This window comes from Pleurodeles waltl, chromosome 8 (assembly GCF_031143425.1).
Source record: "Pleurodeles waltl isolate 20211129_DDA chromosome 8, aPleWal1.hap1.20221129, whole genome shotgun sequence".
NCBI lineage: Eukaryota > Metazoa > Chordata > Amphibia > Caudata > Salamandridae > Pleurodeles > Pleurodeles waltl.
The window spans coordinates 258676314-258699162 of record NC_090447.1 but is presented as its reverse complement, the minus strand read 5'-3'; the positions used below and the strand labels follow the sequence as shown (position 1 = coordinate 258699162).

Sequence of the window (22849 nt, the reverse complement as noted above, 5' to 3'; positions counted from 1 at the left end):
CAGCTGCTGATCTGAAAGGAGCAGGAAGGTCATATTTCGTATGGCCAGAATGGTAATACAAAATCCAGCTGACTGGTGAAGTCGGATTTAATATTACTATTCTAGAAATGCCACTTTTAGAAAGTGAGCATTTCTTTGCACTTAAATCTTTCTGTGCCTTACAATCCACTTCTGGCTAGGTTTAGTTGACAGCTCCTTGTTCATTCACTCAGACACATCCCAAACAAAGGGTACTCAGCCTCACTTGCATACATCTGCATTTTGAATGGGTCTTCCTGGGCTGGGAGGGTGGAGGGCCTGCCCTCACACAAAGGACTGCCACACCCCCTACTGGGACCCTGGCAGACAGGATTGAACTGAAAGGGGACCTGGTGCACTTCTTAGCCACTCTTTGAAGTCTCCCCCACTTCAAAGGCACATTTGGGTATAAAACAGGGCCTCTGCCCTACCACCTCAGACACTTGCTGGAGAAGAAACCTGAACCAGACACTACATTCTGCCAAGAGGAACTGCCTGGCTTCTCAAAGGACTCACCTGTGTGCTTTCTACATAGAACTGCTGCCTTGCTGCTGGCCTGCTGCCTTGCTGAACTCTTGTCTGGCTGTAAAAGTGCTCTCCAAGGGCTTGGATAGAGTTTGCCTCCTGTTCCCTGAAGTCTCAGGTTCAAAAAGACTTCTCTTTTTCATTTGGATTCTTTGTGCGCCGAAAATTTTGACGCACAGCTTGCTCCATGGCGAGAAAATCGCTGCACGCGACGCTGCTCGACGCAACGCCTACGGGGCGCCCGGAACTTTGACGCACGGCCTCGCAGGGACAACGCCGCCTGACTTCCAGAGGGGAAATCGATTCGACGCCTGCTGTGAGAAAGAAAATTTCATGCACAGCCTCGCGGAACGACGTGCAGCCAGAAAACAAGCTGAAGAATCCACGCACAGACCCTGGGACATCTGGTAATCCCGCGAACCAGAGAGAGAGACTGTCTGCGCGCCGGAAAGCGACACACGACTTCCCCGCGTGAAAAATAACGACGCAAGTCCGTGTGTGCAGGGGAGAAGTTGACGCACACACCATTTTTCCACGTATCTCTTCTTCTGCGGCCCTTTGTGGAGATTTTCCACTTTAAACCAGGTACTTTGTGCATGAAAGAGACTTTGTTTGCTTTTTAAAGACTTAGGACACTTTATATCACTTTTCAGTGATATCTCTACAATTTCACATTGCATCTTTATTCGTTTTGACCTGCAATTATCCAGATAAATATTATATATTTTTCTAAACACTGTGTGACATTGGAATCAAGCGTCACCTGACTGATGAGCGGCAAACAGGAAGAAACCGGTCTTGGGATGCTTATGCTTCAGTTCAGGGAGGACCTGGCCTGGCGGTTCAGACTGGATTGCTCCTATTTGATCAGGGATAAGACTGATTTGCATGTGGCTGGGTATGCCCAGACATGGGATCTATGCTCACTGTGCCACTGGATCCAAGGTACACTGGACTGAAGAGCCTCAAACAGGGCAAAAACTGTCTTGGGTTGCATGTGTTCTGTTTCAGGGAGGGACTTGCCTGGCAGTTCCTATTAACGAAGGGTTGCATATGGCTGCGTAGAAACTGCGGTGGCACGGTGGACAAAAGAACAATGGGTTAGAATGCTACCCTGTGTGACTCCCAGTAGATCGACAAATTGCAAGCATTCTATTACAATGACGTCTCCAGTAATTTAAGAAAATTTATTGGTAAATTGATTGTCACTGCCAACAACGTCTGTCAGCTAGGTCAGCTCCTAGTCTCCAACTGCCACACGAGAACGAGATTCCATAGAGACCACGAACATTCCTAGCATGTGCCATTTAACAACTAAAGAAACAGCAATAACATTGTTGTCTTTACACCTGTAGTTACAGCACCTTACTCCCATCACCTTGTGTGGGTTTGATGTACCAGCATACAAAGTCATAAATAAATGCATGATTACATCATAAATCATTATATTCAATATCATTTCACTTTGAATGAATGCTCTGGCTATATGAATGCAGCTGTGACTTTTTGACCTGTAGTTTGGAACGATGAAGTGAAGATGACCCCTAGTGAGGCATAGCTGTCAAACTTTTAGAATGCTCATTTTTGATGGTCTCACTATGTCTATGAGTGGCATTGATTTGCCAAATGTGTGACAATTTGAGTGGCACTTTATCACCAAGGACAGTCCACAAATTGCACTTCAATCAGCCCCAGCTGCAAGGATCGATCTAAAAACTGCACATGTTCCTCACATAAATAATGTGGGAGAATACATCACAAAATGGCACCCTGTACCTCCCTAGGCATTGCTCCATGGGTAGGTCCACTAATTTCATTACCTGCTGCAAGGAGTTTGAAAAAAAAACTACAGACTGTATCTTTCCTCGACAGTGTTGCAAGTGCATCATCAAACTGCACTCTGTGCACCACTTAAACATTTCTGTATAGGGCCATCAAGGAACTCCGTTTTACTCAACCTGGCCCTTCCTGCTCACACGTGGACTCTTATGTTTTCAAACATTCTCTTAGATGCTCCACGTTTGATGTCACAGAGCTTCAGGGTGCTGAATCGCTCGGCTTGTATCTCACATCCTCTGCCAAAAAACACCTTGGTTGGGATTTTAATCTATCGACCACCCAGCTATGCTGGAGAACTTCTGGAATCCTTAGATGATAGTTTATCTATGTGCCTTTTTAAATTCTCCAGCTTCACTGTGCTGGGTAGATTTGAACCTTCATTTGGATTATATCTCAGATACACAGGGTCGGTTACTCCTTGATAAAATATCCTCCTAGAGTATAAAATAATTAGTAAACCAACCCACCCACTCTGTAGGTCATATCCTTGACCCTATTTTCTCAAACTGTCAGAGCAAGGTATCAGACATTCTTGTCAATGACTGGTCTGACCAAATCACAATTCATCTTGCATAGAGTCTGGAATAGGGACCCATAGGCAAAATAACTATTCTCTCTTTTCCTCATAGAAATTGGTCAAAAGTACAGAGTGAAATGATAGCAGTCACTCTCGGCACCAGTATCCAGAGGATGTGTGGGGATGGTGAAGCAGATTCTCCGGTGGTTAACGACTGGCGTTTACAGATGGCAAATACGGTGGTACCGATTAAGGAGATTTCTGGTACATCTAAGAGCAGACGTTCATCTGCTCCCTGGTTAAACGGTGAACCCGGGAATCAGCAAAAGCAATGTAAAAAACTTGGAACAAAGCTGGAGAAAGGACTACCTGCCAGCTGATAAGGAACTCTACAACAGATCATTAAAGAATTATCACCAGGCAATTAAGAGAGCTTAAGCTAGTCTCTTTCCCAGGCAGTTAGTGGACTCTGGATGAAAATACAGAGATGTTTTAGAATTGTCAAAAAATCACTCATTCGGATGTACTTCAACTTCCACTGGAAGCTTCCCCAAAGTTATGTGCACAGTTATAGTTATCAGTCTTCGTTGACAACAAAATCTGAGGTCTTGTGGACAGTCTCAGGGGAATCGAAGGCCCCCTCGAGCCGGGTGTGCCAGAAGCACTACTGGTAACCCTCATGCAGTCCTTGGTTTGCTCCCTTCATGAGTTCAGGCCAATTACGCTGCAAGAATCTGAACAAGTACTAAGAGCCTGTAAATCTGTGGGGGGACGACGATCCATGCGCTTTTCATGTTCTCACAGCTAACTGCACAGCTATTAACTCCACCCTCAATCTTCTCCTAAATAGCTCTTTAAGCTCAGCATAGACCCTAGCTGTTGGCAACAGGCCAAATAAATCCGCTTGCTAAAGAAGCCATGTGCCGACAGGTCCATTTGGCTAGTTTCAGACCAATTGTGTTGCTGCCAGGTTGCTCTAAGATTTTGGAGAAGTGGGTCAATCATCGACAATTATCCGAATATCTTGAACAACACGACTTATTACACTCTTCCTAATCTGGTTTTAGACCAGGTTCCTGTACAGAATCTACTCTTGTTCAAGTTTCGAACATTATTAAGTTGGTGGTAGAACAGCTGCAGTGCTGTCTGATCCAGCAGTTGTTTATTTTCACATCCCTACCTCGCTTAGCTGAGACAGACCACGCAGTACACCCAGAGGGACTCAGAGGGCTGCCTTGCTGTTTGATTGAACATTAGAAAAAAACCCAGCACGATTAGTACTTCTAGTCAGTAAATAACACAGATATAATCTCTCACCCCTCCCAGTCACCTGTGAATGGACGAAGCAGTTGTCAGAAGCAGGGAAGTAACAGCAGCACCGGCACTACCAGAACAAGCCAATTTGGCACTCTAACTGCTTTAGTGATGTAGCTGCATTGAGAGCTCCTCGTCATACTGGGGTGGTCCTAGGGGTACTATTATGCATGACAAATGCATTTTAATTTAAAAATGCAGTATGAGATTCCTCCTATGCATTATTTAACACAGACCACTAACTGGTGGTTAATTTGTGCTGGTGGTTGGAGGAAAAAAGAGGAAAAACGAGGCGATATTTCTCCTTGGTGTGACTCCCCTAGGGAGGCATACAGTTTTGAAGTATTCCCATCGTTAAAGATCTTTGTAAATCTGGGAATGCGTTAAAACCCCATGGGGTTTGCATGGAAAGTGCAACTGCCATGGAACGTCCCCTGATGCAGTGTAAGGAAACGGAGTTACTTGCACTGCGTTGCCTTACATAATATCTATGAGGCCATGAAAAACTATGCAAAGTGGCTTTGCGTGGCTCGTAAATATGGGTCTGCACTCTGCACCACCGGTGAATCACAAAAAGTGACGCACTGGCGGCACAAGGGGCATGTAAATATGCCCCTCAGTCTTCTGATTTAGTGCATTGTATTCTCAGACTGCAGAACCTATGTAGGAATTAGAGTTCAGTCATTTTCCATCTGGTCCAGTCGCAATGTTGGAAATGTGAGTTTCTGATGGCGTAACAGAATAGGTATGATAGTGGCCAAGAGTTGCGTCATCACAGTGCTAGGTAGGGAGATTGACAGCTGAGGTGGCAATGTGGCCAGAGTTGTTCCTGAGCCCGTGTTCATATGTACCCTAAACTAGATCTGCTTGATCCTTGCTCTGCATGACTGGCTCCCTGTCTCTCTTTTCGAACAGCCCTGCCAGACCCCATCTTTTACAATCAGAGTTGGTTGATGGTCCTCTCACTTGAGATCTGCGCTCCCTGAGCAGTTTCTGCTCTTTCCAAAAGGCCCAGCGCACAGCAATTTAAACAGGAGGCATCTGAGGACTACTTGAAAAGTGGTCAGTGGATAACACTAGAATTAAGCGGTAATTGAAGTATATATTCACATTTTATATTTGTATACTGCAGGCTGTGTGGCCAATGATAAATTCAACAGTGGTGGTTACCAGCTCTTCATTGAAGTAAAATAGCCAGCTTTCATGCCAATTGAATTGTTGTTTTGGAAATCATGTGTTATCCCCATGTGAAAAACTGATGACTGTGGTAGTTACTGAAAACCCAACGTCGCAGACGTGCAACGCCCATTAGGCGTAAAGTGCGTCAGCGCCTCCCAACCCTTCCCACTTGAGTCTTAGCCCACAGTCTTGTACAACATATTTCCTAGGTCATCCAGGTATATATTCTGTAGCTTTTTTATTGCCTTTTACCTTCAGAAAAAAACAAATAAAATAAAACTCACACACCGTAAACGATCATTGTTAGGAAATGCTTTTTAATGTTATGCAGGCTCAATTCGTTAATACGGTTCCATGTAACCAGACAGCCACACAAATGAATCCTGTTAGTAGCACAGGTACAATAATGAGGTATATTTTAGTGCTTCGAGGTCCCTGCCTGTGGCTGAAAGCATTGTGACTATCGACTAACAAATGGTGCTGTTTTCTTCTCTTCCTTTAGGCAGAAGTGAGCCAGTGCACACATCCTTGCATCAGAGTATAAGGGTGTGTTTGTGCTGTCAAGTACAGGCTTTGTACTGGAAGGTTACCCTTACAGTACAAACTACTATGAGTAGACATAGTTTAACAATGCCTATTTTGTACGTGTGCTGAACACACATGCAAAATTGGAAAAAAGTTATAGCCAGCCAAATAAATAGCTTGCACCAGCTTGCGCCTCTTGTGTTATTAGGTGCAGAATATATGCAATCAGATTGTACCAAGTGCAAACCTTTTATTATGTTTCTATTAAAAGGTTGCACTCTAGAACACAGCTGATATCCTTACATTACCTCTCAACATGAATCAACCTTTGTCACCATGAAGCCTCTAATGATTCAGTCAATTAAAGCCATATACTGTCTCAAGCAGGTTTTTAAATTGTTCAGGTAACAGCCTCTGTGGCAGGAAGGCTTGTTTCTTCTTCCTCTGTCTGCCTTTCGCTTGGCTTCACAGAACAAGAGGCCCATCACCCATTCTTTTTTGCAAGAAGCACCTGGAGGTCCCAAATATCTGTTCTGGTGTGATTTTTTTTTTTTTTAATATAGCAACTGTTATGGTAAAAACTAAGAGGGATTGGGAATGCTGTTTGCAATAGATCCCGCCAACTCCAACCACTGAGGTCAATCAAAAGTCATTTACTGATAGGAGAGGGTTTGTTTATATTTTCATTGCTTCTCATGACTCATGGTGTTGCACTCTCTCTGCCTAATCAGCCCACCTGCAAGGTGGCCATAAAAAACACGGACCCAGATTGTGAATTGTGCAGAGACGAATTTCCATGAGGAATTCTGCTCCACACAGTTATAGGAGGTCCAGTGTTGTTGAACGCAGATTTACTTGTGCATCAATATTCTTTCCAAAATAAATCTGATTAAAACAATTTGCAACTCACTTTGAGATTTCGGATTGCCCCTAGTAATAAAATATTAGTACTTCAAATGGCTCCAAAACATGGAGAGTCATGGTTGGTAAAGAAGGGGTAGCACAGACTACAAGTTCAATTGTTCAGCATATGAAATATGAACCGGCAGGAGACAAATATACCACTTAACGTTTTATCAGAAGAAGAAATACTGGGAGACCTTTCATGAAAATGTTTAGATTCTGCCCTGACCTCAAAAACATCAAAAACACCTTACAATTCTTTCCCATAATGAAGTTAAATGCTCTTTCATACCCTGTGGCGTTTTAGCACATTTGAGATCAAATTGTCATATAAAATTCACCATTTGACCCATTTTTCCATGTCCATGGTGGAAAGTTGTAGTAGGAGCTTAAGAAACAAGCATTTGTAATGCAATGGGTCTTGCGTTTGCTCAAATTAGAGCTATTAGCGTTGTAAAGTCCTAACCGGACTTTTCTTGCCACATAAACTGAAAGTGAAAAGTAATACAATTTCAGATAAGGGAGCCGATTTAAAGCGCCACGCCAGGAGCATGAAAGTAACTAATCAGAACAAAAAGACCGGTCTGGTTTCGCCTTTGCATAGTAATAAAAAAAAAAAAAAGTGCGATCGCGCTGTGTAAAGCCTTGAATTCGTGAAGTATCGCTAGGATAAACTGGCAGTCATGAAAAGCGCTTGATTACTGCCCAGCGAGATCACGCTGCCTACGAAATAAAAAAGTAGTTAAAAAACCATACGGAAAACATGGATCCTCATATGTTTTCAGTAGTTGGCCGGTGCTCTGAGGAGGGCTAAACACCGGAAAAGCCATGACATATGTATGCTTTTCACTAATGAAATCAAGTGAATTTGGGCAAGCACACCAACCAATGAAAGTGATGGACGTGACATGGGCGTAGCTAAAAGCCCACCGAGAAATTACAACATGGAAAGAGCGCTTGCTCGCTTGACCCTAAAAAATTTAGGGGACCTGCACTTATTTTATTAATTTTTTGTAAATATTTAGCACTACCACAAACGTGCATCAAATTACTTCTTTTTTGGGGCTATACTGGACTGGGTCTAGAGAAAATTAATTTATTTGAGGCTGACAGATTGATAATATGCTATTTACAGTACTGACCAAAACAGTGTGTTCCCTGACCTAAGAGATTCTTAACGTCAATAAAACCATTACCCCCTCCTAAAAAAATCACCTATCATCAGTAATAAACTGTCAATAGTACTGACCTATCTATCAATCAATCAATCACGGTCTTGTATAACTCACTGCTCACCTATAGGGTCTCAAGGTGCTCAGGGCTGACCTCATGAATCAGTTTATGAGCCATGTCTTGAGGTCCTTCCTGAACTGAGGCAGCGATGGCGACTGTCTGAGGTGCGGTGGTAATACTGTCTATAATACTGACCACAATAGTGTGTTTCCTAACCTAAGGGATTCTTAACGTTAATAAAACCATTACCGTAAAAAAAAGGTCACCTACACAGTTGCCATCATAGTATAAGGGTGTGTTTGTGCTGTCAAGTACAGGCTTTGTACTGGAAGGTTACCCTTACAGTACAAACTACTATGAGCAGTCAATTAAAGCCATATACTGTCTCGAGCAGGTTTTAGATTTGCTGATTAACCAATTACAGAAATTTAAATTTTTCAGGTAACAGCCACTGTGGCGGGAAGGCTTGTTTCTTCTTTCGCTGTCTGCCTCTCGCTTGGCTTCACAGAACAAGAGGCCCATCACCCATTCTTTTTTGCAAGAAGCACCTGGAGGTCCCAAATATCTGTTCTGGTGTGATGATTTTTTTTTTTTTAATATAGCAACTGTTATGGTAAAAACTAAGAGGGATTGGGAATGCTGTTTGCAATAGATCCCGCCAACTCCAACCACTGAGGTCAATCAAAAGTCATTTACTTTTTGTTTGTTTATTTTTGTTGGGTTTGTTTATATTTTCATTGCTTCTCATGACTCATGGTGTTGCACTCTCTCTGCCTAATCAGCCCACCTGCAAGGTGCCCATAAAAAACACGGACCCAGATTGTGAATTGTGCAGTGACGAATTTCCTTGAGGAATTCTGCTCCACACAGTTATAGGAGGTCCAGTGTTGTTGAACGCAGATTTACTTGTACATCAATATTCTTTCCAAAATAATTCTGATTAAAACAATTTGCAACTCACTTTGAGATTTCGGATTGCCCCTAGTAATAAAATATTAGTACTTCAAATGGCTCCAAAACATGGAGAGTCATGGTTGGTAAAGAAGGGGTAGCACAGACTACAAGTTCAATTGTTCAGCATATGAAATATGAACCGGCAGGAGACAAATATACCACTTAACGTTCTATCAGAAGAAGAAATACTGGGAGACCTTTCATGAAAATGTTTAGATTCTGCCCTGACCTCAAAAACATAAAAAACACCTTACAATTCTTTCCCATAATGAAGTTAAATGCTCTTTCATACCCTGTGGCGTTTTAGCACATTTGAGATCAAATTGTTCTATAAAATGCACCATCTGACCCATTTTTCTTTTGCAAACTTTTCTCACAAGGAGAACCATCTTCGAACATGATTTGAGGAGGGTGGTCTCACTGGCTTCGTTTGCTGTAATCTGGCTTTTGGCAGTGTCCATACAGGCCACAGGTGGTGCTTGTGGTGAATGTGAGTGGAGCTGGGTTGAAGCATGGATGTCATTTATGGATCGCCAGGGGTCCCATCTGCAACCCCTGGATTGCCCCTGTGACCATTGGCACTGCCTTCGCGACCCCTGGCCTCAGAGGTGACAAATGTATTGCCTGGAACACAAGGGCAGCTCGTCTTAAAGGAGGGAGGTTAGGACTCCACTTTCCTGGTTTTCTCTCATTTTTTTACTACGCAAATGGTGAATAATATTATTCACTGTTAGTGTAATAAAATTTGGGGTGCAATTAGCTGCAATATCTCCCTGTTTGGCAGCTGGGGTAAGTAGACTTGCTTTGAAATGTATGCTGTATACGTGCCTATGAGTGAGAGTCAGTTTATGTGAGAGAAAGCGTGTATGTGTGAATGTGTAAGTATGTGTGTGTGAGTCAAATGGCATGTGATGTCACTTCCTCTACTCCTGGATTTTGGTGAATAGACATCCATGGTGGAAAGTTGTAGTAGGAGCTTAAGAAACAAGCATTTGTAATGCAATTGGTCTCGCGTTTGCTCAAATTAGAGCTATTAGCGTTGTAAAGTCCTAACCGGACTTTTCTTGCCACATAAACTGAAAGTGAAAAGTAATACAATTTCAGATAAGGGAGCCGATTTAAAGCGCCACGCCAGGAGCATGAAAGTAACTAATCAGAACAAAAAGACCGGTCTGGTTTCGCCTTTGCATAGTAATAAAAAAATTAAAAAAGTGCGATCGCGCTGTGTAAAGCCTTGAATTCGTGAAGTATCGCTAGGATAAACTGGCAGTCATGAAAAGCGCTTGATTACTGCCCAGCGAGATCACGCTGCCTACGAAATAAAAAAGTAGTTAAAAAACCATATGGAAAACATGGATCCTCATATTTTTTCAGTAGTTGGCCGGTGCTCTGAGGAGGGCTAAACACCGGAAAAGCCATGACATATGTATGCTTTTCACTAATGAAATCAAGTGAATTTGGGCAAGCACACGAACCAATGAAAGTGATGGACGTGACATGGGCGTAGCTAAAAGCCCACCGAGAAATTACAACACGGAAAGAGCGCTTGCTCGCTTGACCCTAAAGAATTTAGGGGACCTGCACTTATTTTATTAATTTTTTGTAAATATTTAGCACTACCACAAACGTGCATCAAATTACTTCTTTTTTGGGGCTATACTGGACTGGGTCTAGAGAAAATTAATTTATTTGAGGCTGACAGATTGGTAATATGCTATTTACAGTACTGACCAAAACAGTGTGTTCCCTGACCTAAGAGATTCTTAACGTCAATAAAACCATTACCCCCTCCTAAAAAATCACCTATCATCAGTAATAAACTGTCAATAGTACTGACCTATCTATCAATCAATCAATCACGGTCTTGTATAACTCACTGCTCACCTATAGGGTCTAAAGGTGCTGAGGGCTGACCTCATGAATCAGTTTATGAGCCATGTCTTGAGGTCCTTCCTGAACTGAGGCAGCGATGGCGACTGTCTGAGGTGCGGTGGTAATACTGTCTATAATACTGACCACAATAGTGTGTTTCCTAACCTAAGGGATTCTTAACGTTAATAAAACCATTACCGTAAAAAAAGGTCACCTACACAGTTGCCATTCAGTGAGTAACAATTGTCAAAATATAGCTCCCAGCAGAAAAACTAATTCCTCAAATTATATTGTTTAATTTAGCACGACCTACCTTTTCAAGGTTAACACAGTATAGCTCATACAAAATACAGTTCAATTCGAAGCTAAGGCAGTTTGATGGACAACAAAGCAGAGAACAGTCAGAATTAATTTGAACCCACTCCAGCAACAACCCCTTTACTAGAGTTTTAGATGCCTGTATACAGTAATGTTTCAATCATAGAAAAGATTTGCTAAAGATTGTTTGATTTAAAAGTGAAACACAGGCAGGCTATATCATGAAGTGCTCTGTGGTCGGTGCTGCCTAAAACTGTGGGTTGATGCTAGGTTGTTTACTGCGTTTAACTTTATGAGAGTATGAACCCAGGACTAACCTTTATAGTCAGTTTCTGGAACCTGTATAAATCCTTAGAGAAACGTACAATGGGATTCCTTCAGGAAAGGTAAACCCTGTAGACTTACCACACTTATCACATCATTTGCTGTATAACTTTTTAGATTTCAACAACATTTTTATTTCTAGCTCAAAAGAGAAAAATACTGCCAGAAAATGAGCCACATAATTTCCACCACTACCTTATTTAAATAACTATGACCCATAATATAGTCTTCTAGTCACACATACTCCTAGTGTGCCAGACGATGGTAAAGATCTACAGTCATTTCGGGTTGTCATTATGATGCTTGTATTTTATATAGTATTGTAAGTATTTATTATAGGGTATACCAAACCTCCGAACTGCCCCAGCAAAAATAAATTATGGTCAGGAAATTATAGAGCCCTTACAGTGCACCATATAGTAACATGATATTTAAAATGCAATCTATGGCATATCATGTCGTTGAAAGATAGCTCTGCCAGTCTATTGAAGACAAAGGTTCTGATTCGTAAAGAGGGGCACAGTTTCTGTGTTTATGTATGTTCATGGCTCTGCAACAATATGTACACTGCATTGTATTACAGAATTTTCTCTAGGGTAATTGGCACTGCACCCCCCTTATATGGTCACTTTAATAACCTCAAATTCCATGTGCAGGGAGTGCATGTGCATTTCCCATATGTGCAGAAACCGGCTTCACTGTCCATTTTTTATGGGCGAGCACAAAGTGCTCCGTCCATTCTGTAATCTCTCTTTGAGCTTGAAACCACACCCATGCCACGTCAGTCACTTACATTGGTTCGTGGGCTTGCCTTTTAAAATCCGCTTGCTTTCATTTGTGAAACGCATGCATACGTCATGCCTTTTCCGGTGTTTAGACCACCTACACAGCACTGGTAAAGTACCAAAAACATACAATGCTCGATGTTTTCAGTCTGGAGTCTGGACTACTTTATCTGTTTATTTTCCACGCAGCGAGATCGCGCTGCATTTTTTTTTGCTTTACAACGCTAATAGCTCTAACTCGAACAAATGTGAGACCCGTTGCATTGTTTGTTGACTATGCCCATGATCCAAGCCCAGAGGAGGTGTGCTAAGTATCGGCTGCTCCATATGCTACTACATGCGTGACAGAATTCGGTACCTGCATCAAATCATGTATTAGCCCATGCATGGTTATGTAACCGAAACATTTCTGTGAAATAGCCCCATGCAAATTAAGGAAAGTCACCATTGTGAATAGGTGGGCTCTTAGCACGCTTCAGTAATACCCATAGGTGCCTTATGTGATGCAAACGGCAATGAATGCTATTTGCATGAGCAGTAAACATTAACCTCCCTAGTGTATTACCAATTAGGTCACATCACTGTTTCCTCTTCCGACAATCTGAACATTATAATCATTATGATGACGTGTTTTATGTACTGTTCTACGTGTATGATTACTGTGACTAACAATTGTTACTACCATCCATTTTAATGTAATTCTACTTACCTTACAAAGGAGGGAAGACTGGGTGTCAGTGTTGGTTACAGCTGCTACCCATGTCTTGCTTTTTGGTACCCGTGTACTGCCCTTGTTAATCACGGTCAGAGGAGTCATAAACATGACGGCAAAAGGAGAAAGCAAATGGGGGACCCTGAAGCCCCCGCTTAGCCAGTCGGAGACCTCTGAGAGCAAAGTCTGGAGCAGTGGGTCATCTTTGTGACATCATATGGGGAGTTACAGAGTGCGTGGTTTCCCTCCAGCTACCGCTGGCATTTTGGTGAATCCATAGATAACCTTGCTTAGATTCGAACTTGTGACCTGCAGCTGACAGCGACTGCTAGCCGTGAGTGTTTAGCTGCCTCAACAATCTAAGGGCTTTATGTGAGGCCGCCCCTGCGAGTACTCAGAAATGGCAATAGTTTAAAAAGGTTACTGATCGGGTCCCTATTAGGCCCTATATTCGTGCACTTAAGTATTGATTACATTACATTGAAGGTGAAGATTAGCCTGAGCTGTGTTGTTTTGAAAGGCTGGTCAGTAATAATGTAATAACTGTTTTATTTGGGCCTATTTCAGACATCTAAGATGTCTGTTTCTTTGCAAATAGTAACAGAACAAAAATCTCATTATTATTTGCCTTATCCTTATAACCAAGTAGACATTTTATAGAAGAACTGATGCAACCTTATTTTATAATAGTTGAAAACAAAACGCTCACGGGGGCTTGTGGTTCTTCAAGTTTTCGAAGGGCAACGGAAAATTGAGTTTTTCAGGACTCATCTCGCACTCTGAGTTCTATCGCGGCAAAGAGAGTAAAAGCACTCAAGGGAAGTCAGCGATTCATTCCATGCACACTTTCCGCACATTTGACGTCAGGCTACATGGTCTATTTTCTACTTCTTGCCTAGAGTATTTCTTTCCGCAGATAATACGTTTCTATGCTTTTGTTTTTACATACAACATAAGAGTCTTTTATTGTGCAAACTGTGAATGAAGTCACCTCTAGGTCTCTCGGTGAATTCATGTTGTGTATGGGTGTTCATGACGAGGCACGATTGAGGGCTCTGGAGTTCAGGCTAAAGGCATAGCATATTTCTCATCTGTGCTTGTCACTGGGTCATCAAGGTGTGTTTTCAAACTTATGCAATCCTTGGCCTCTGTCAAAGCATACAGAGCGGTGGTCACTTATGTGCATATTGTAAAAACAGTGACACGGGGCAGTGTGTGAAGGATCTACAGATGGAGGGAAATGTTTATTGTCAGGTATATTTCCTTTCTTGTAATGTCCCTGTGTTGTCTAATATGTTTGGGTGCACTTCCAGAAAACACACATAGAGGCTCTCAAATACAGTCCATGGTGGCGCACTCTGTCAAGCACAGGATCCTTCTTCACATGTCTCAGCCTACTTCCTTAATTACACTGGTCATACTTTCTTTTTGTAAAGTGTTTCTAATTATGCTACTTAGGCCATGCTCCTTCCCAAGACATCCCACCTTTTTCATTCCACTTAAAGCACTGCACCTTGACATCTTGAGTGTACTGTAGTCCTATGAACTTTTGAACTTTGGCTTTGTTTGAGACTTCTGATACTGTGGTCGACTATATTTGCAATTTCAGGTGCTTTTTGCTTCATGACAAAGAATGGCCTAAATTAGCACGGCAGTTGAAAAGTGTGTCAGAATTAAATACTGTGACCCTGATTACAAGTGACCCTTGTGAATGCAATAATCGTACTGATAACATCCAACACTGAGGCGTTTTGAATTTATTAGGTGGAGCTTTTATCAACTATTCTGGCTGTTTGGTACATGACATCTGAGTTTTGATGCTTCATGCACCAAATCAACATGCCCTGGTAAATGCTGGGACCTTTCCCCTTAATAAATTGAGTCAGGTTACATCTGCTGAAATTTAACAGAGGGTGCATGTTAGTCGTGGGATCCTTGGCGCGGTCTCCCCTAACTTTTTTGCCTCTACTTCCTAGGTTGTTGCTGTGTGTTGGACTCTGTTTTTGCTGTTTTTGCTACGCTAGACACTTTACCACTGCTGACCAGTGCTAAAGTGCAAGTGCTCCGTATGTGAAATTGTATGTGTAATTGGCTTTTCCATAATTGGCATATTTGATTTACTAGAAAGTCCCTAGGAAAGTGAAGTAGATGTGTCTAGGGCCTCTAAACTAAATGGTACTAGTGGGCCTGCAGCACTGATTGTGCCACCAACATGAGTAGCCCTGTGAACATGGCTCAGACCTGCCACTGCAGTGTCTCTGTGTGAAGTTTTTAAACTGCCAATTCGACTTGACAAGTGTACTCACTTGCCAAGCCTAAACCTTACCTTTTTATACATGTAAGGCATCCCTAAGGTAGGTCCTAGTTAGCCCCATAGGCAGGTTGCAGTGTATGTTAAAGGTGGGACATGTACTTGTGTGTTTTTACATGTCCTAACAGTAAAATACTGCCAAATTCGGTTTTTACTATTGCAAGGCCTATCTCTCTCTCTCTCTTAAATATCCTTGAAGTGCAGTTTCCCTTTGAGAACAAATGGAAATATGGAGTTAGGGGTCTCTGAACTCACACTTTAAAAATACTTATTTTAGTGAAGCTGGTTTTTAGATTGTTAGTTTGAAAAAGGCACTTTTAGAAAGCAGGTATTTTCTTACTTAAACCATTCTGTGAATCTGCCTGTTTGTGGATTCCTTGTCTGGGACAGACTGACAGTGGACTGTTTGTGCATCTCCACTAAACAGTGACACAAAGGGTGCTGGGGTGTCACCTGCATATCCTTATGGACCATCTGAGCTAGTCTGGAGGGAGGAGTAGTCACTTACACCTGAATAGGCTGTGCCTGCACTCACACAATGCAGTCTTCAACCCCCTGGCATGAGTCTGGGGCCAGGCGTGGGCAAGGCAGGATCCTGTAAACAACAGACACTTTTCTTTGACGTTGGGCAAATTCAAAGGCAGAAAGGGGTATAAGTATTGGACCCAAAACCCCAGACTTTAGATCACTTCAAGGATCCAGGAGGAACCTCTGCCAGGAGAAGAGCTGAAGGAGAAGCTCTGCCCCAGGCCTGTGACTGTGCTTTGTTGGGCTATCCTGCAGTTGCTGCTTCTGTCTGAGAAAGGGGACAAAGACTGGACTTTGTGGTATGTTCCTGCTTGAGAGGTATCTTCAAGGGCTTGGACTGAGCTTGTCCCATGTTCTGAAGTCTCAGGGCCATGAAAGACTTCCTCTGCCAGCATCTGGACTTTCTGCTAATACTCCTGCTCTGCCAAGTGGTGCCTAATCCAGTCCCTGGGCCCCTGAAAGGAGAAGCTGGTGGAAAACCAAGTGCGCAGACTTTGGACGACCCCGGACTGATGCCGCTGCCAGATTCCACGATGCTGCCGGCAACTTAAGCCGTAGTCCTCGCTGGAGTGCGATGACCTCACAGGCCAGACGCTACAGCAGCCTCGCCAAAGTCCACGACTCCGTGAGTCCAGAAGTGCCGTGTCCTTGACATCCGTGATTCCCGACTTTGCCGCACCACGCCGTGACTGCTGGATATCGACTCTGGCTCAAGTACACAGATCCAACGCTTCGCACCAACGCCGCCTTACTTCCACTGCTCCACAGCATGGACCCAATGCCCCTTTGTGATGCCGCTGCTCTGCAGCACCGGAACCATCATCATATCGGATCCAGTGATGCTGCAATCTCCGATTCCGTGCACCGGCTGTGATATCACCAATTTGAAACATTTGTGTTTCTAAGCTCTATATTGAAGTTTAATCTTTTAAAAATTCCTAATTTTGTATGTTGGATTTTGTCGTTTTGGTCTTGTTTTACTCAGATAAAGATTGGCTATTTGTCTAACCTGGTGTTGAGTCATTTTGTAGTGTTTTCACTGTATTACTGTGTGTGTTGGTACAAATACTTTACACATTGCCTCTGGGTTAAGCCTTTCTGCTCGTGCCAAGCTACCAAGGGCGTGAGCGGGGGTTAACCAGGTGTTTTTCTCCTTTATCCTGACTGGAGTGAGGGTCCTTGCTTGGACAGGGGACAACCTGACTGCTAACCAAAGACCCCATTTCTAACAGTGCACATTTTATTACAAGGTGGAATAAACATTGCAAGACTTATAACTGCAATCCCTGAACAGGTGTTTATGCAGGGATTCAAATTTGATGGGTCACATGTAGTTAGGCCTTGAACGGATCAGAATGCAGTGAGAGAATCTTTGAACTCTATGAGACTGACAATGTATTTTTTCTGCACTATATGTTCAAAGACAATACTATGTCTATGGTGATGGTGCTTAGTGGCCTCTTGTAGTGACTCTGAAGGGAAAAGGGTTACATTAAACTAGCTGCAAAAAAGACAGGCTAACAATGAGTGTATTATAAGGAATAAAATTCACAGTCACTGAGGAGTTCCAACCTTATAAAGGAACTTGACTTTCAGCCTTTATCCTCTATAGGGTCATGGGACTCTGAATAACGAGCAGTATTCTTATAATGTACAGTGATGACGCAGAAACGAAGGTTTTACATTTATTAGCGCATAAACGTAGTACTGCAATAATCAAGTGTGACTTTAACCGGACTAATAAAGATTGTACGGGGACAAATGTGCCCTCAGAGTAGTTCGCCAACATTTATAAGCGTGCTTTATATAACGTGATGTATTAGAATTGTACTAATCTGACATAACCGTAAACGTGTGCCATGATTTGCTTGTTTGAAATGTTCTACCTTAGCATAACTTTAGTGGAGGCTTCGGCCTAGTTGCCTTGTCTCACGGTTTAGATGCTCGTGTTTTTCTAATGTGCTAATAAAACGTGTATTCTTGCTTGAAGCTGTACTTTTCCAGTGAGATCGGTTCACATGCTTATCTTTAAGGTTTCGTGCCAGCCTGGCATCTTCTTCTTTGCTCCAAGGTCAATCTGCAGGTGCAGACAATGGAAGCTCTGAAAGTGAGTTAATTGGTAAAATATGTTGCAACTTACGTTCCCGACTCCAAGGATAATGTATGCCTAGGTAGAAGCTTGTGAATAGTTGTTTTTGATTGGACAAATTGAAGCCAACCTATGAACTCTCCAATGGAAGACCCTACTGGATTTGAACTGTTGTCTATTTAAACCTGGTGCACGAGAAGAAAGCAGCCATTTTTTTAGCCTTTTACCAGCCATTACCCATTGCACCCATTGAGAACATTAGACATTGCAGACATTATGGTCCATCTTGCCGACTTCGTCATTTTGCCATCTTCTACGATGCCAATTGATGTTCGACGCCATTTTGAATGAGACTTTGGTGCTTTCTCTAATCGAGAGAAAGAGACTTTAAGAAATTCTCGCCCTAGAGACTTTAACTTTGATTCGTCCCTTTGCATGAAGTAGTAGTTTTGTCCTTTTATCTTGCCGCTGTGAGGCAATTGCCCCGTCCACCCTGCCCCTTTGCCCCGCTCCATGCTGATCGGAAACCGGTACCTGTGAGACGAAGACTTCCTTGAATGCTGATTGAATTTGGTAAATATGAAAGGAAAATGTACAATTGCATTGTGTTTCTTTTAGGTAACCAACTGCTGATTTTTGATAAGAGCCCTAGTTAGGAGTTTTCCAAATTAATGTTGCTAAATTGTTTTTGCATGAAGTCCCACATGCAGATGCTAATTTGAGGTTAGATGAGGATTCATTTGATGCACGATGCAATTTGAGACCTTGTTATGCTGACTAATGTATGCAATTAGCCCATTACAGATTATAGTTTTAGTGGTTTGCGTTGCTATTATCGAATGCATTGTTATTCAAATGCTGCATAGATTGCATCTGTTTCGCCGTTATGGACAGCTATTAAAGTTCATTTATATATATCATTTGGTGTTGAGACACATTTATATTGTGCTAGCTTTGTTAATATAGGGAAATAAATTCATTAACTTTGAATAAACTGGTGTGGTTATTCATGGCCGAAAGGTCATGGTTCGCCGAAATGTTTTCTGGATTAATTGTGAAGTGTTATGTTGATCAGGGCATTGCTTATGTTCGTTATTGATTATTGATTGATTAAAATTGACTAATCTCGGGTGAAGAGAGCCCCACTTGGTCAAAAGATTCATCGACCCAAGAGCGTCCAAATACAGGTAATTTATTAGGTCGGAACGCTCTATCAGTAGATGGTAGCAGAGGACGGTTTGGCATTTTGGGACCCCACTCGAGAGGTATATGGTGTTGAATTAGATTTTTCTTGGGTAAAACAGATTGAGAGAATGATGATGGGCTAAGTCCCCCGCGACTTTCCCGGGATCTCGGAGCTTGCGAATGGAGAGAATGGAGGTGTGAAATCGGCGTTGGCGGTACTAGTGACGGTATGAGTGAAGTTAGGATTTTGCGCTTGCACAGCTTATTGCCGCAGATTGTTTGAAAAGGTTGCGAGGATTTTAGAGAATAGCGGAGGTGCGACTCCGAGTGTGAGAGTAGGGAAGTCGTCGAACTTCATGTGCATGTGGCGCTTTGTGCAGAAAAAGGTCCACATGGTTGTTGTTGTTGAGACGGGCCCTGCGAGGTCAAGAGACTCCGGAGTATGTTGAAAAGTGTATGAGACACTTGTTTTATGTTGTGGTCTGGTCGGTTTAATAGGTTGACCGGGCGTGGTCAACGAGTCGGTACGTGTGTTAAGGGAGTGAAAGAAAACTTCGACTTCGGGCTTTGACAAATTCTAAGTGCACTAGAATAGATCACTGACAGGTTGAGAGCAGAGTCTGCGGGTCAGATTTGCTTGCGAAAGTGGGGACCGAGAAAGATGGAATAACTGCCGAGGCTAGTGAAAAATCCCTAAGGTCCTGAAGCGATTGTGTCACCCTTCCTGTAGTAAACCGACAGATCTGTTTTATTATTATTTGGTTGCTCGCGATACATGCTAGAAGTTGTTACGAGAGGAGCTGAGTGAAGGAGAACTAGCCGCGAGGCTTTGTCAGCCGCAGTGTGTGTGAGTGTGACGTCACTAGGAGCCGCGCTGGGATAGGTTGGTTGCAGAGAAGGGTCGCGCACGGATTGGACGCAGTCCGTGGGGCTCGATTGGAAGGGGAAAGGCAAGCGAAGAGTATTCCGGGAATTAAAGTCACTTATTGATTACAAACTTTGTGAAATAAAAGACGAGAAAATGAAATTTTTTAAAGCATTAAAGAGTGCGATGAAGGGGGAGTCTTACATTAAAGCGAGCGTAGGAGAGGAGACGCCACCCGAAGGTACACCAGCTTACATTGTAATGGAGGAAAGGGGGGTAGCTCCGTGCCTTTGGCTAAAGCAATGGCACAAGCTGACAGAGAAACATGGGAGTGTAGCGTTCCCGATCCATGGGACATTCAATATAAGGATCCTAGAGAATTTGAGATTCGCGATGTACGACATGAAGGTACCTCCAAGGCCAGCACAGTTTGAGGCTCTAGCGATTTGGGAATTAATGGCTAGACAGCAACAGCAAAAGAAGTTCGAGACCAGGATAAGAAAGGCAGAAAAGACACTAGCGGACGCTAGGTGGGATAATGCACAGAAGGTGTGGAGGTCAGATATATTGCAGGGGATAAAATTGTTTCCCGCAATTGCTAAGGAAGAAGAGGCGACAGGCAAGAAAGCTACCTGTAAGACAAACAGGAGGTGTTCCAAAGATAGGGAAGACGAATCAGATGATGAGGAGTTCATCATGCAATTGCTGAACGACCGTCCACCACCTTATGTAGAGAGTGAACAAGGTCCAAGTACCAGTTCTGCCCCTCCGGCACCGGTACAGAATAATGAAACTCCGAGTTCAGAAACGCATCGGGATCTAAGGACCCGAGTTTACTGTTCACCCCGCAGATACTGCAGGTTAGGAGAATATATCCAGATGTGCCTATATTGAAAACAGCAGAAAATTATCAGCCGCAGGTCCCAAGGTACTACAGCAGTGACAACAGTACGGGGATGATTCTAGATCCAACCGTAATGGGAGTACAGAATGGTCGCAACCCAACATTGGCACAAGCTGAATCAACCCAGTTTTTGATGCCTCAAAAGCAGATGCAGGGGGGAACCGCACATGCTCAGATGACGGGGAGTCAGACGGGCATGCCGGCAATGATGACCCATAGCGTGGGAATGAACATGCCTCAGAACCTGGGGAATGGACAGAACGCAGATGCGATATCCCTACCCATTACTGTAGGTCCACCGGTACCTTTGTACATTCAGCCTAACTCAGGTATGAGCGGTCAAGGATCAATGGTGCAGAATGGGACGGAAAGGAGGTGCATAGAAAACACTCCAGAAACAACTCCGATAGCGGCTCTGCCAACTGGATCTGGGTCCTTGATGGAGTTTAGTCCCATATGTGCTCAGTCAACAGTGGTGAGGTCGAGTCCCCCACTGATGATACCGCTATCATCGAACACTGAAAAGTTGCCGCAACCATCAACGGCAGTCGATGTGAATGCTACACTGATGGGGTTGAATGCGCAACAGCTGACACAGTGGTTCAACAGTCTGAATTCCACACAAAGCTCAGCCAGTGGGAAGGGAGAAGACTATCTGAATAGGGTCAGGTTGAACATGGAAGCAGAAGAATTGGTGGAAGGGACTATGGGTGTGAATAGGTTAGAGTCCTACTCGGAAGAAGAGCTGAGGTATCTATGTCCCAGGATTACGAGAGAAGTGAACAAAGTACATAGAAGGTTGCAAGAAATAGCTGACAAAAACGGGGTTGAGATAGACAAGACAAAATACTTGAGCAGGAGCTATAGATTGGATTTCGGGACCACAGACTTTGAACACATGAGGTCAGCAGGCATGAAAACGCACCTTAGAGAATTGCTGCAGAGTGCACAAGTGTGGAGGTGCTTAGACAAATGGGAAAGCAGATGGGCAAAGAAAAAGGAAAAGAAGAAAGACAGTGTCCCAGAGCACAAGGAGAAAAGACCACAGAGTAGTGACGCAATAACCATGTTACCAATGAGGGAGACAGCAGGGGGAAAATTAATACATGTACCGTGGCACAGAAGTGACATTCAGTCTTTTACGGATGATTTTCCCAAACTGAGAGAGAAACCGATTGAATGGTATCAACAGACTGATAGGTTTGTGAAGCTTGCAAAATGTCTTTGGGAAGACCTGAACACCCTCTTTGAGATTGTGGTTCCGGCGGATTTGTGGGAAGACTGCAAAAGGGCTGTAGGTTGGCCGACAAGTGAACCAGAGAGAGACAGGGATACGGGTGCACCATCACCTATGGTAATGAGCTTGTACTATAAGGTGATTGAGCATTTGAAGACGAAGGTTGCCGCGAAAAATGTGGATTGGCAGAAGATTGATCGAACTGCCCAAGAGGCTAAAGAGTCGATTCATGGTTACTATGAGAGGTTGTTGAAGGCGTTCAAGAACTACAGTGGCACAGAAACAATAGAGGCGAGGGACATGCTTCATTTTGTGTTTAGATTTGTGGAAGGGCTGAGACCAGAGATAAGTCAGATGATAAAGACGCATTTGATTTGTTGGCAGTCGAAACCTATTGATGAGGTGTTGAATTATGCGAAATACTGTAGCGATGAAATTGAAGTGAAACAGAAAAGGTTGAAAGAGAAAGTGATGGTGATGCAACTTAAAGCAGCTCAGACAGGTTTGCAAGGGTTGCAAGGGTTCCAACAGCAGATACCGCAGCCGCAGGGAAATATGGTGTTTCAGCCACAGGCGAGAGGCAGAGGCAGAGGAGGCTTTGGGAGTAATGGTCCGGATTTGAACACTGTTGCAATTCCGAATGGTGTGCAGGCAATGAAAAGGGTGATGCCGTGTCACGTGTGCGGAATCGTCGGACATTGGAAACGCGAGT

The 22849-nt window shown here is 43.2% G+C and overlaps 1 protein-coding gene across 2 annotated transcripts in view; it reads right to left on the bottom strand.

The window, feature by feature from the left end:
* The window catches only part of SAMSN1 (SAM domain, SH3 domain and nuclear localization signals 1), a 571601-nt gene that overhangs the window by 347934 nt on the left and 200818 nt on the right, over nucleotides 1–22849 (bottom strand). The gene's annotated exons all lie outside the window — the stretch shown is intronic.